Below are 15,594 nucleotides of genomic sequence, written 5' to 3'. Positions count from 1 at the left end.
CAAGAGGTATGCTAGGATAAAGCCTGTAGCCACATACAAGGAATGTTGGTAATAGGGGAATAAGGTCATGTTCATAGACTTCTCTTGGCTGATTTTAGAGGTCGTGTTGTCTGATCTAGTTCCCGTCTCCACTATTTCAGCTCGCAGGTTGTCCAACATTTCCATTTCTTCCTGAAGAATAGAAATAGATGTGGAGAAGAGCAGACAAACCAAAACAGACAGATTAGACTGCAGTTCATATTGGGACTAGGTATTGACCAATACAGTGATACCTCGGCTGACGAACGCTTCAGCTCACGAACTTTTCGCCTTACGAACATTAAATTCGCGAGCATATAGTCTCAGCTGACGAACTAGTTTTCGGCGGACGAACCAAATCTTTTGCTGTCATGGGACCGAAAAAGACCCCACCACAGGCTAGTGTTAAGCCTAAGAAGACATTAAAGAAAATTACGGTCGAGCAGAAGAAGGAGATCATCGAAAAACACGAACGAGGTGTGCGTTTGTGTGACTTAGCGTCCCAGTACCAGTACGCTAAGTCTACCATTGCTACCATCCTTAAGAACAAGGAAGCTATTAAGGGTGCGTGTGTGGCTAAGGGTGTTTCTGTGTTGTCTAAGCAACGGTCTCAGGCAATAGAAGAGGTTGAAAAACTTCTGTTGATTTGGATTAATGAAAAGCAGCTAGCAGGGGACAGTGTGAGTTAGGGTATTATCGCCGAGAAAGCACGGCAACTTCACTCGGATATCATCAAGAGGCAACCTGGAAGTTCGTCATCCATTGATGATTTCAAGGCTAGCCACGGATGGTTCGAGAACTTTAAGCGTCGTACAGGGATTCATTGTGTCATTCGTCATGGTGAGGCAGCCAGTTCTGACGATAAAGCTGCCGAAGCTTACAAGGAATCATTCCTCAAGATGGTGGAAGAAGAAGGCTACGTTCCTCATCAAGTGTTTAATGCTGATGAAACCGGCCTTTTTTGGAAAAAGATGCCTAACCGAACTTTCATTACACAGGAAGAGAAGTCCGTCCCTGGGCATAAGCCTATGAAAGATAGGCTAACCCTCCTGCTGTGCGCCAATGCCAGTGGCGACTGTAAGATAAAACCGATGTTGGTTTATCACTCAGAAAACCCAAGGGCCTTCAAGAAAAACCAGGTGGTTAAATCCAAGCTTCCTGTAATGTGGAAGTCCAACACCAAAGCTTGGGTTACTCGTCTCCTGTTTATGGACTGGATGCATGATGTTTTCGCTCCTTCAGCGAGGAAATATCTCGAGGAGAAAGGACTCCCTGTCAAGTGTCTTCTTCTCCTTGACAATGCCCCAGCGCATCCACCAAGTTTGAAGGAGGAACTTCAAGGTGATCTTGAATTCATCAAGGTCAAATTCCTCCCTCCCAACACAATCCCCCTCCTGCAGCCCATGGACCAGCAAGTGATCGCAAGCTTTAAGAAGCTTTACACTAAGGCTTTATTTACTCGGTGCTTTCGCGTGACCAATGACACCGACCTATCCCTTAGGGATTATTGGAAGGACCATTTCAATGTGTGTCATTGTGTTCAACTGATAGAAAAGGCTTGGCATGATGTTACCTTTCGAACCTTGAAAGCAGCATGCAAGAAGTTGTGGCCCGCATGCATCCTTGAGAGGGACTTTGAAGGATTTGATCCTCAAGACTCTGTTGTTGTGAACAACATTGTTTCCATGGGACAGAACATGGGACTCCAAGTGGATGCAGATGACGTCGAGGAGCTTGTTGCTGGCCATGATGAGGTCCTCAACACAGAGGATTTGATTCGCCTTCAAGAGGACAATCAGAAGGAAGCCATTCAGGAGTTGTCATGTGAGGACGAGGAGGAGGAGATGGCTGCAGCATCAAGTGAGAGCATCTAGACCATGTTAGCAAAGTGGAGTGATGTGCAGGCTTTTATCGAACAGTACCATTCAGAAAAGACTGTGGCTATGAGAATCATCAACATGATGAATGATAATGTGATGCCTCAGTTTCGTAAGACCTTACAACTCAAAAAGCAACAGGTGTCAATTAAGAGGTTTTTAGTCAGCACAAAGGATAAAGAGTCTCCTAAGAAGCAAAGAAGAGAAGCCACACCGGAGGTTGAGTTACCTACAGTCCTTATGGAAGGTGACTCTCCTTCCAAACAGTAACTCCCTCCCTCCCTCCTCCTCCCACTCCATTCCATCAAGCCATCAACTACCATCACAAAGGCAAATAAAACGACTTTATTATACATTACAGTGTATTTCTTTAATTACAATACAATAGCACATTTATTATACATAAAATAAGGTATATGTTGTGTAGTTTTAAGGCTTATTTAGTAGAAAATGATGTTTTATGGGGACCTGGGAACGGATTATTCTCATTTTAATGGTTTCCTATGGGAAATAAATGTTTGGAAGACGAACTTTTCGCTTCACACACACTTTCTGGGAACCAATTAAGGTATCACTGTATTAGATTTTGACGGTATGATAACCGTGAGCAAAAATATTGCGGTCACGGTACCACGGTATTAAAATTACAATTCTAAAATGTCCTTTTTAAAAATATTTAGGTAAATAAAAACAGCTTTTTTATTTCACTCAACACATTTTATTTCATTTTTAAGCTAAATATATTGTATTACATTAAGAAAACGCGTACCATGCTAAATTTAAATAAATAAATGTTGACATTCTTCTTGTTTGGATTATTTTTAGCATCACTGGTGAGCTATTTTGAGAACAGACCCCAGGTTACTCAATGTCCTTGGGGACACCTTGCACCTAAACATGTACACTTAATTTTTATTTTAAGGAAAATAAGCGTCTCCCCTTATCCCCTCCCCCCACCTCTCTTCATTCTTCCCTCCAACGTGCAAGACTGCACATGCACTCGCTGTAGAAGGAAAATAAAGTTAATTGAAGGCAATTAACTTCAAATCGGCTCATTTCTGCAAGAGTTCCTTACCAGTGACAGACGGTATTAGCGGTTATTGAAACCTTGATTTTTTTAAACCACGGTTAATCGTCAAACCTGTTATCGGCCCATGCCTAATTGGGACTAGAAACTCGTTTGATCTGGACCTTATGTTAAAAGTGTAAAAATGGGTAAAGTGTGTGATAAATTCATGCAATATGTGCCTTCCCCACTTTGCAGACAGACAACAACTTTTTGGACATAGAGTATCCCTATAGTCTGGACAAAAAGTCTAAATTAATAATGATTTACTAAGTACAGCTACAGTAAGTACTGAATATAAAGCATGTTTCAATATAGTTAATATAACTTAATTCCATTCCACTTGTAGGAGGCTAACGATATCATCACTGCACTACTGTACTGATGATTTTTTATTTATTTTTGCCATACAAGAATAAAGTGTAATTGCACATCCACTACAATAGGTGGCAGATAACTCATTGTCAGATGCACAAGAAGCATTAGCTCCTCTGCAGAGGCAGACTTACTGCAATTTTATAGACAAATAATACTATCTATAGTCATGGCAGAGAGTTGGGGAAAAAATATTTTCTTCCACCTTGGGGCGACGTAATAAAAAATAAATTAGAATCACTGCTGTACTATACAGGCCGTGTAGTGCACTTAAGCTATCGGCAAAATTGCGTGCGCTTAGCTGAGCCGGCAGCTCCAGTTTGGTAATTGTCTCCCTTTGACAGTTAATGAAATAATGTCCAAACGTGCGAGTTGAAGGCAAAAATGGCACAAAGCAGATGCCAGAGAGAAAAGCAGAGTGAATGTCAATCATGGGCAGAGAGCGAGCGATCATTCTACTTTACTACAGAGAATGTTTTGCGACACAAACAACAATGGCAATGCAACAATGCAAATAAAGTTTCTACAAAATATATTAACTGGAAATTATTTTTGAAAACTGTATCTTATGTTAGTTACAACCAAATAAATCATAGAGGAAACAATTACAGTCGGACTTCCTTTGAAGTCTTTTTTTTTTTTTTTACATGGATTTGCTTGCGCACTTTCAAGGTATACCGATTTACCCGTTGTGCCACACACTTCACGACCACCATAAATCAAATTAAAGTAAATTATTCTAAATGCCGTGACACAATCATCTGTAGTTACCCGGGTTTGTAAAATGGGTTTCAGAAATAATGAATGAATAATCAATCAATCAATCTATCAATAACATGTTTGAGCAGTGAAATGTTGGAGTTGATTATTGTGCTGTTTGACATTGTTTGAAAAGCACAGGCTAAAGAAAAACAGCGATGTTGTGACAAACCAGCTGTGCGTGTGTGAAGTCCTTTGAAACTCTTGTGATTAGGGGCCACATGAATAAACGTGGCCGTGAATAATAAACGTATTTCTGTTCTTTGCTTCTCCTCCATTTCAGAATAGTGGTGTGTAACGTCTATGACTTCGTTTTGAATTGCTAACTTATTATACAATATATACTATGCATTGAATTAGAGTCTGTCAAGGAGAATGTGTTTGCCACAAAGTTAAAGGTGCTAATTAGTCAAATAAACAATAGAACAGTAAAAGATTGGTTCAGATTGTGGCGTTTAATGGGCAAAGGCAACCTGGCTATTGAGTAGAATCAGGAAAATCTGACTTATTATTCCACCTCCATGCAGCCAGTGTAACCAAAGGAATAATTCACCTGGAGGCATGAGGTGTAATCTAATTATAGCTGTCTCCCAGAAAATACAAAATGTCAAGACCAAGAGGGAAAAGCCATTGACATACCTGTTTAGTCCCCCATCCCCTAGTCACAGTTGGAAATTGTAGTTTGGGGGCAGCCCTGTGGTCTAGTGCTTAACTGTGCGATCTTTTATTGTGGCTTGTATTTGGTGCTTGAATGATATTCTCTCTGGGCTTTTCAGGGCTCTCTCTAGGCACTAAAAGTTCCTCCCAGAGCTGACAATCCATTTGTTGGTTGTTCACCAAAGGAACTAATTAGACCGTTGGTGTGAATGTAAATGACTTGTTGTGTGTTGCTATGTCAGTCTTGTGATTTGATGGCTTGATTAAACTCAAGTTCAGCATCTTTCTCAGGGAGCTACAGAAATAGTTTGGAGATGCAGGTTGGCAGTTGTGCAGGATCTACAATGGAGCTGTCTAAAATGTATTTTTCTTTTCTTTTATCAATATATTTTCTTGTGTCTATTTTTTGGACTGAGGTCCGCTAAAGGTGAGAACAGTTCAAATCCAAACCCACAGATGAAGAAGACACGTCAGTTTTTTAGCTTTGGATTTTAGCATCACAGCCATCACAGAGACCAGACACTGCTTCATATTAGACAATACTATGATTCCGGTATAAAGTTTAACAACTGACCCTCACTTCTTCCACGCAGTCTCTGTCGCACAAGTACACAATTACAGTGAAACTTCGAGTTACGAATGGCCTTTTTTTACGAACTGTTCAAGTTACCCACAATTTTTTTGATAGAAAATCTGCTTCTAGTTTCGTACATGACTCGTTATGCGAACTGTTACAGCATGTATGACAGGATGTATCGATGTTGTCCTTTTTGGGTTATTCAACCATCATTGGCTTTGTGCATAACTTATTGCCAAAGTTGTGCTGTTTTGTTGAAACTCTTAATTAGATCTCAGAATAACTTCAAGGTTACAGTAGGCTGCAAACGCCCCAAAGCCCCACATAAAACTCGCTGTCTCCTCCGTGGCAGCAAATAGAAAGGGAAGTTCATCTTCTTCCAATCACAATTCTCACAGCGGCCACCTAGATTTCTGATTGCTGTGTCAAAAACGTTTGACGCTATATGATACGTACAATAATTATTGTATTGGTGCTACTCTTAAATTGAAAGGAGAAACAAAACAAAAACGACACATAAAACTCGATGAAGCTGTTGCAGTGATGAGCGGTCATGGCAGGCAAGGTAGGCAGTGTCTACCCTAGGCTGAAATGAAAATTGAAACCGTTTGGTTTTTCTGTCTATTTAAATTATTTATTTCATTTCAGAAAGCCTACCCTACCTATAGGTTTCAAAGTGACAACATTTGGTGATTTTCATACCTCAATTAAAAATGACTCATTCGCTTAGCAATGTGTATTCGCGCATGCGTAGTCAGTTTCCCAGTAGAAAAGTCCTTTAGGCAAAAAAGCAGATCGCTATTGAAAGATATAATAACATTTTTAATACCTAAATTTATATACCAACTATTGTTACACATATGAACATTTTAATTTTCCATATTAACCTTTGAATTAGAAATCTTGTGTCTCAGCAGGGCACATGATGTTGACCTCGTATGCTCTAACCTTAAGCTTGAACGACGTTGTTTTGTCTAAAAAGTTCCTTCTCCGCACTTCTTTGCCAAAACACATTTGGCTCTCACAGTCTGCCTAGACACTGATTGGGCCAGAAATTCGTTGTTTTAAATACACGCACATCTCACCAATGAAAACAGAATTCGTTTTGAAATAATACACATACACATACATTATTGTCTCTATCAGTTATGTCCAGTTCGGGTTGTTTTGCGAGATATTGTTTTGGGGAAGTCAGACCCTTCAACTATGTCCCAGTTTATGCACCAAATTTGCCCCTGAACGTTTGTTTACATTAGACTTCGTCTTGCCACCTCCTTTGGAAAAGTACTGGCTGAAATGATCAGAGGGGCGGATTTTAAGAAACTATATATAGCGTCTGCAACCCGGAAGAGGGGACACATTCTGACGCTCAGAAATTCCACGTTCTTAAGTGATGTACCTGAGTGTTGAATGTTCCAAGAGATCTCTTGTTTGATTAAAAATCATTTTTGCAAAGAATGTATTTTTCTTACAACAACTCACCCTCATATTTGAACACGCAAGGAGGACAAAATACCTCCTAATCTTTCAATTGGTGACCCCGACGTTTCGACAGTTTCCAGCGGGGCGTTCAGGGACGGGCAGAATTCTACGGCCACATAATAATTAAGGTAAGTGGACAAATGAATCCACGTTTTAGGAATTCTGTCTGTTTCAGGGCGCGGCGGCTGGTAAATTCGTCGTGTAAAATTATTTTGAGGCTGGAGTCTGTGTAAGAAAAATAGTGATGAATTTTGAAATCGTTTGCTTGGACGTGAAAGTCCCAGATTTCGGATTTTACCACGGTGTTTGAACTATACACGTGGTGACGTGGTAGTGTATGCGGAAATGCGCAGATGATATGCGATCTTTTTGGAGTTATAAAGATTAATAACGATCGCTTGTAAGTCAGTCTGGGAAACATTTTGTCTTTACAATTTGGTTTTTACAGACGATAGATACGTAGATAATTGATTTGAAGTCTGTGTATATGAGGTTAAGAATAACGATCGCTTGTAAGTCAGTCTGGGAAACATTTTGTCTTTACAATTTGGTTTTTACAGACGATAGATACGTAGATAATTGATTTGAAGTCTATGTATATGAGATAAGAGATATAAGATGAAGTTGAGAGTAAGTCAGTCTGGGAAACATTTTTGTCTTTACAATTTTGTTTTTACAGACGATAGATACGTAGATAATTGATTTGAAGTCTGTGTATATGAGAGTAAGTCAGCTGGAGAAGCATTATTCTTTTACCAGCGTTAGATGTGTGGGCATTGGTTTTACGTCCATACATATTTAAGTTGAGAGAAGTCGGCTCAAAAAGCATCTTTGTCTTGATCCCTGCCTGATGCGCGGGAGAGACAAACACTTTGTTTTTATGAGTAATAGATTCTTGGGTAATTAGATACAAAGATCCTTGAATAAGTGTTGCCGATTAAAGCTGCGGGAGGATCGACTGCTTCATTTTCTAGGGACAAAGGACTCAACTTATAGGAAGTCAGATTGACATAAAACGGATTTAGTACGCCGTTTTAAGATTAATCGATAGGTCTATGAATAATTGGATATTGACATTTTTAGACAAGATATAAGAGATAAGATGTATTGACTCAACTCGTGGAAGTCGGGCTGACTAAAGCATATTTGATACGACGCTTTAGATCAAGCCAATAGGTCTATTGAATATTCGTGATTAAAATTCAAAGACAAAGAAACTGTTGAAGCTGGGGTAGCGCAGTTGACATCCGGATATTTATGTGTTGATATGTCGTACAAAACGACATGTCTTGTCTGTCCGTTGTGTGTATGCCGTCTGATCGGTGAAGAAACTCTAACGTTACGGTAAAATCTTAAAGGGACCGCGACGAGAACAGTTGATTAATTCTGTTATAAGTGAGACGTCACTTCATTTAAATATTAATACAACTGAACTATGATAATCTACAATATAATATAATACAAATCAATAAGCTATAAAATACCTGAGTTAATAATTAAGACGAAACATGGACACTCTATTTGAACTCAAAACACAGTGGTTTGACCCGAATGGGATTCCGTTGAGTTTAGATGGGATGACGCTGGATAAACAAATTGGAAACGCATGCGCTGTGGCTATAGGGATTTTACCTACAAAGGCTAAACGAGAAACAAAAAAAGAACTTTGCGACTGGATGCAAGACGGCTGTAGAAAAGGTTATTTTCCGTCATTACAATCTGCAGTGTGTCTAATCTCTTTGATGAAGAACGTTGAACTTGCATGTGTGAAAAAAACGTCACGAACTAGATGAGCTGGTGCAACACACATCTGTAATTTCTTCGAGTGGAAGAAAAGCCAGAAATGATCGAAAGCTTGTTGACAAAATAATGAATAATGCTAGAATACTAGTTTTAGGTATTTTTGTGAAGTTATAACCATTTATATAACTAAATAATGATATAAGACTAAATGATTTGACCTGATATGACTTCCGCTAGTCGGAATTAAAGCTTCCGGATTAATCATACCGTTTAAATAATGACTTAAAATGTAATTAATATTGAACGACGGGACTTGATTATATTGTGAAAAAGGTTAGTTTATTCTAATAAGATATGGCATTTGTTCGATGGTTTTAATGACGGCAATTTAACTTTGAATGTGCGTACACGGCGACCGCCCGTTAATAATGTTATGAGTGTATGTAATTTTATATAGAGGAGAGTCCCGGACGTATCTTTAAGAAAAGTGTATTGAAAAAATGATGAATACTGAAATGTTGCTTTGCAAATAAAATAACTGTATAATACAAATTTATGTAATAAAACAAATTAAGCCGTTTAATAAGCGCTAAACGGGATAAATTAATTAGACGGTAAAATTACTAATAAAACTTCTAACGCTAAAACCCGCAATTGTCTGCGTTAAATAATTGAACGACATTATATAAATTGTTGCCGTAACTGATTTTATAAGCCCCTTACATAAATTTCTTAAGCACTAATGTTGAATACTTAAACTGGCTTCAAGAGTGCAAATACGTCATATTTAAAAATTATGTTTGCTATAAAACGAACGAATATTAATACACAAATAACATAGAGAGGTATAGTTTTAAGATATTATAAAATTTAGATGCATGTCTTATGCTTGTAGAGCATGGGTGGCTTTGACTGATTGTAGTTGCTATGACTCATTCCCTTTCTCGGGTTAAAAAATGCCAACAGCCATCAATCTTTGTAATGAGGTCAAATAAAATGTTTTTATAAAAGGTAATGTTAATTGTGTGATTGTTTTAGATTAAATAGTTTAGTCTCTACTCTTATTTTAATAATAATAATAATAATAACTAAAAACAAATAACTTGGATGGCAATTAATGTGGAATAATTCTTATATAGATGATTGTTTTTTCCCTTATGATTTTGTTTGTGCGCGAGAACATTGTTTAATAAATTTTAAATATCTTTTCAGAATCAGGAGACACACCCATTAAGGACAATTGGGGTCGCACCAAAGTGCCATGTTCCGGTCCTGGGGATGAAGTAATGTGTTAATTATAATTTAAAAGGAGTTTTTTATTTATTTTTTTCTCCGACGTTTATAAATAGAAAGTAATTTTAATCTCTCCTGAATATATTTAACCTTTGAATTCGACATTTGAAGTCTCATTACAAACAGACTGGGGAAGCTATCTGGAAGAAACACATTTTTGACATAATTTGAGGTGCTATGTAATTAAAATCATTCCTGCTTTGACGTTTGACCAAAGGCTGACTTTACGGGCTGCGGCCTCCATTGAGAAAACATTAATTGAAAACTACACACTTATTAATTAACTATATTTGTAAATTGTTAGAGTATATCTGTCCTATTTTATCCTAAGTATTATTTATGAAGGTATGCAAAACATATTAAATTAAATATTGTAAACCATAACAAATATTGACATATAATTAGCAATTATTTAAAATTGTAAACTTTCATTGTTTTAATTATTTTTTATTATTTTTATTTTTATTTAATTTTTTTAATAAAATAAGTTTTTGGTTTTAATATTTACTGACATGTTATAACCTAAATACTGTTGGGGCAGATTTTAGTGTTTTCAGTCGAGTGAGGATTATTGGTCAAGGGTCATTATTTCGGAACAAAGTCAACTGGCGGGACACAGACCTCTTTAAAACCCTCACCCACAGAGAAACTGCAACTGCCACCTGTCACCACCACCAGCAGGGCGGTGGAAAAAGATGCCGCCATACCTGACTACACCTGCAGCCTGCTAACGCCAGATGGAAGGGCGGAGATTCCTGCCGACTATTGCCACAAAGACTGTGCCATCATATACAAATGTGAAAAAAGAAAAACTGCTCCACTGCCAAATGAACTGTTCTATGAAACTGCCCCAAATATTCTGCACAAGCGTCTTCAAAGCGTTCCTGCGTCCAGAACTGTCCTACGAAAGAACTATGCCATACGAAGGCCACACCCAACAAACAATGCTCTCTTTGAATTGCTGATACCGGGCCATATGATTTGACGCTGACTGTTTGCACTGAAATCTATATTTTGACATGGGTAGGGTTATAACATTTACAGTAAAACATTTGGTAAATTTAACTAATTGATTGACAACATTTTATATATACAAATTTTTTATATTTTAAAAACTTTTTTATGTCTATTTTTGATTTGATCTGATTTGTTTATTTTGCTATTTTAAAACAGTCAGTTTTTTGGACAAACATCAAACAGGGGGACTAGTAAGCTTAATGGTAATATTAAAACTAAGGGCAACTTTATGTATTGATAATATTTGATTTTTTGTTAAATTTATTGGTTAAGCTACAATATTTTAAAGTACAAAAGATAATATTGGTAAATTTAAAGTTTCAGAAATTGAAAACAGCTAATATGAATATAGATAAGATATAATTTATTTGAACCTTAATTATTATATTTTATTTTTTAAAACTTGGTCTTTTGATATTTTCCCAAATTCTCTTTTCAAATTTAAACACTGGCTTGGGATGCATTGTTGAATTTACTGGTTAAATATAAACTTTTTCCCCTCTTTTTAAAATAAATACACAAGCTAAATTTAGGTACTGCAAAACTTTATATATTAGTCTGAAAAATTCTCTAAAGCGATCTTTTTCAGAAGGGGGAATTATTAGTTGGTCTGGGTATGTCATTGCGAAATAAAAAATAAATATAAAATTAAAAGTTAGTCTTAATATGATAATTAGAGATAGTCCGTGAGAACGAATTTTATAGGAGGACCTTGGGGAATTTTTTGGACCATGGAGAAGGAGTAAGTTTCGGCAGAGACGACAAATTAAGGTGAATATGTTCCATTTCTATTTTTATTAATCCCTGGGGCCCTGGGGGAAGTTGTTATTTTTTGATTTTATTATTGAGGCGAAAGTTGCATTTGTTTAATGGCCGGAAGCACATTTGACATGCTATATCTATAACAATAAGTATTATAATAACATATTTTAATAATCACATTCTGTAAACAAAATTGGCCTTGTCAGATTTGAACTGGCTAAAAAAGATCTTTATTTTCCTTGCAATCAATGTGCTTAGGTCATTAAAAAAACAGCCAAAGGCTGGATCATAATTGAATGTCACAACATACAGAATTTTTTCCACAGGACGGGCCTGCAGAACTTTACTAAAAATTTACTAACCCCTAACTAATAACACTACCAAAATGCTCTCTCTCAGAAGAAGGGATGTGAATAAAATGTTTATTAGTGACTAATAAAAATGTCCTGCACTCAGACCTGAGGTGATGGAGGGGTCAATCAGTCCAATGACGCCGACACCTGGTTCGTTCAACATCCGGCCTTCAGACCTGCCGGGTCCACTTCCTACTCAACCATTACCTTCAGAGAGACCACTGCTCGAGCCACCTGACCAACTGCTCGAGCCACCAGGGGGAGTCAACAGAGAAACCAGTCGACTGCTGCTTCCAGTGTCAGCTAACGAGCTGAGCATTACCCAATGGAAATAGGAGTAATGTGTCCCTTTTCCCCGGCGTTGCAAAAAAAAAAAAAAATGAGCCACACTTTCAGGAAACAAACCCCAATTCGATGAATTCCTACATCTCTGGCAGTAGATGTGGGCTAAAGGATTCATCCATCCATTCCCCTGACCGCTTGTCCTCACAATGATTGTGGGGGTGCTGAAGCCGATCCCAACTGGCTTCGGGCAGGAGACAAGGTGCAACCTGGACAGGTTGCCAGCCAAACGCAGAGCTGAAGGACTCTGTTTGAAAAAAACAACAACAAAACGCAAGCAACAAAACCTCCCTAGCCCAAACGACGACAAGTCTTCAATCGCGTCCCGAATTGCACATACACAATGACACTCCTTTTAATCCTTAACTGCCATGCCAATTTCCTGAAATCCCCTGCTACAATTTTTTGACATAATCATAACCCACTGTCTTTATATGTGATATGCTTATTTTGCTGAAAAACCGAAAAAACACAAAAAACTGAAAAAACAAAATATCTTCTGATGAATCACACTGTTTGACATATGACGGGCGTCCTCTCTTGTTAAAAGGGTGTTTTTCTTCTTCCTGTGTTGCACCTGCTATTATGATGATGAAGATCCCGTGGGAATCCTTTGGTAAAAATGTTTAAATATTTAGTTGTTGGGCTTAGTTAGTGTTTACGTAAGCCCAAAGGGCGGACTGAAAGATATAATAACATTTTTAATACCTAAATTTATATACCAACTATTGTTACACATATGAACATTTTAATTTTCCATATTAACCTTTGAATTAGAAATCTTGTGTCTCAGCAGGGCACATGATGTTGACCTCGTATGCTCTAACCTTAAGCTTGAACGACGTTGTTTTGTCTAAAAAGTTCCTTCTCCGCACTTCTTTGCCAAAACACATTTGGCTCTCACAGTCTGCCTAGACACTGATTGGGCCAGAAATTCGTTGTTTTAAATACACGCACATCTCACCAATGAAAACAGAATTCGTTTTGAAATAATACACATACACATACATTATTGTCTCTATCAGTTATGTCCAGTTCGGGTTGTTTTGCGAGATATTGTTTTGGGGAAGTCAGACCCTTCAACTATGTCCCAGTTTATGCACCAAATTTGCCCCTGAACGTTTGTTTACATTAGACTTCGTCTTGCCACCTCCTTTGGAAAAGTACTGGCTGAAATGATCAGAGGGGCGGATTTTAAGAAACTATATATAGCGTCTGCAACCCGGAAGAGGGGACACATTCTGACGCTCAGAAATTCCACGTTCTTAAGTGATGTACCTGAGTGTTGAATGTTCCAAGAGATCTCTTGTTTGATTAAAAATCATTTTTGCAAAGAATGTATTTTTCTTACAACAACTCACCCTCATATTTGAACACGCAAGGAGGACAAAATACCTCTTAATCTTTCACTATGCAGCCTGAGCGGCCTCTTTTTTTGTAAATGAAAATATAGTCACCCTAGGATACGTTGTACACTTGACACACACATTTGTAAATAGTGTGTGCGTCTCAATTTGCGACTGCCTGCCTACTGAAACCTAGAGCTCACTGCACATCACTGAGCTGTTGTGTGTGCATCCAGAAGTTCCGCCTATAGACACGCTTCTTCCAAACATAATTGACCTTTTGCAAAAGCCCCGCCCCCCTCAGTTGACGCTTCTGAGTCGGACATCCTTATGGACACTTACAATGTAAAAGAACATACCCTTACCAAGTGAGTGTTTTTGGAGCAATACAAGTGCAATATCTTCCAAATGGAAGCAAAAGGGTCTATATGCACTATGCATTGGAAGGATATATTCCTAATATTAAAATGTGCAGAAAAGCGGACTTCACAACAATTGAGGCTAAATCATACAGGTCTCAAGATAAGTTCGAGGTAAACAACATCTCTCTCTCTCAGCATGGAAATTGTAATCCCACAAAATAATTCCCATTTTGAATAAATGTACCTGTACAGTGATTACAACCTTATATGTACAAAGACTGTGCACTCAGTTCAAGACTACACTAAATGTCATTATCAAGTATTCAGCTCTGATAAGGTCGTGCTGTATTGTGTAATATTTCAATCAGTCTTGTTTTTTATCCCTCCTTTCTGTCATGTCTGGGAAGATCTGGCTTTGGTTGAGGATCCCGATTGGTCCTGAGTGGATTCCTGCCCTTCCGCAGGCTGACCAATCCGGGCCCTCAGCCACTTGTGCCTGACCCCAGCTGTGATTAGTTACCCTAATTTGTGTGGGTGTATTTAATTCCCGGGTGGGGATCAGTTCCTTGTGGGATCATTGCCGCTTGTCACGGTCGCCCCCGGAGTTCTGTCTGTCATTTTGATTTTGTACCGTTTCAGTTCCTTTGTTATTTTATGCTAACCAGTTCCTTGGTTAGTGTGTTTTGTAAAATAAAGCATAACAGTCTAAGCCGCACTCCTGCCGTGGTTCTCCTGCCTCCCTGCATTTTGGGTCCTCTACTTCACACGCCGACAGACTCAACTCCGCTCTGTGGCCGGACCGTGACACTTTCAGCCTCAGCCCTGTTTGAGTTTATTTTAGTGCTTGCAAGAAATGTTCCCACTAAGCGGTGAATGGCAGCAATTGTGCATGGCCTTCACCCTCTCAGCACATGGTATGCATCGCTTAAAATAATTTCCAACCTGAGCTATATTTGCATTTTGTATTTTCATATTATCTTTGCATAACGAAATTGGAAAGTTTATTTGGCACATGTAGTTGACGGAGCGAGAAAGAAAAAAAATGTAATAATGTTTCTGCTCTAATGTTCACTATCACAAATAAAATGCTTGATTTCATTGAGAACGGGGATGAGACTGCTGGGACTGTGGCTACCATAGAGCCTCTGGACAAATTTGGTTGATTACTTCATCAAATCACAATGTTTAGTGCAAACATTACAAATGTGGATTATGGACTTCACAACTCTTGTCTTCAACAACTTGAAGAAGAAGAACAAACAGAAGGAACTTCTCAAAGGAAGCTCCACATTGGTCACAAATGAGTGAGGCAGGCTCTCGACCATCCCACAGTAGCTGTGGAAAATATTGTGCTCTACTACTTGTTGAACATATCGGCCAAAACGAGAGAAAGGTGCAAATAGTTTTGTAGGTTTTGTGACAATAGAGGTGGGCACGTAAATTAATTTTGAAAACTGTAACCGCTCTGTCATCGCAAAATTATTACATTATATTATTGTAATTTTTATGATTTATTTATTTTTAGGACCATCAACATTGCGTAGAATGGAAGGTCAATTCAAATT

General features: G+C 38.1%; 1 long non-coding RNA gene across 4 annotated transcripts; it reads left to right on the top strand.

Moving 5' to 3' along the window:
• The first annotated feature begins 6,137 nt into the window (after positions 1 to 6,137).
• On the top strand, positions 6,138 to 13,658 carry LOC144049473 (uncharacterized). 4 transcript variants are annotated; one of them, XR_013293575.1, is made up of 2 exons: positions 6,138 to 6,939; positions 10,492 to 13,658. It is a non-coding gene; the product is annotated as an uncharacterized LOC144049473 (long non-coding RNA). The 4 variants fall into 4 exon arrangements; XR_013293574.1 differs by having other exon boundaries at positions 9,767 to 13,658; XR_013293576.1 differs by lacking the exon at positions 6,138 to 6,939 and adding an exon at positions 6,946 to 8,509.
• Positions 13,659 to 15,594: the final 1,936 nt, after the last annotated feature.

The sequence above is a fragment of the Vanacampus margaritifer genome, chromosome 3 (genome assembly GCF_051991255.1).
Source record: "Vanacampus margaritifer isolate UIUO_Vmar chromosome 3, RoL_Vmar_1.0, whole genome shotgun sequence".
Classification (NCBI taxonomy): Eukaryota; Metazoa; Chordata; class Actinopteri; order Syngnathiformes; family Syngnathidae; genus Vanacampus; species Vanacampus margaritifer.
This window is presented reverse-complemented; position numbering and strand designations above follow the sequence as displayed.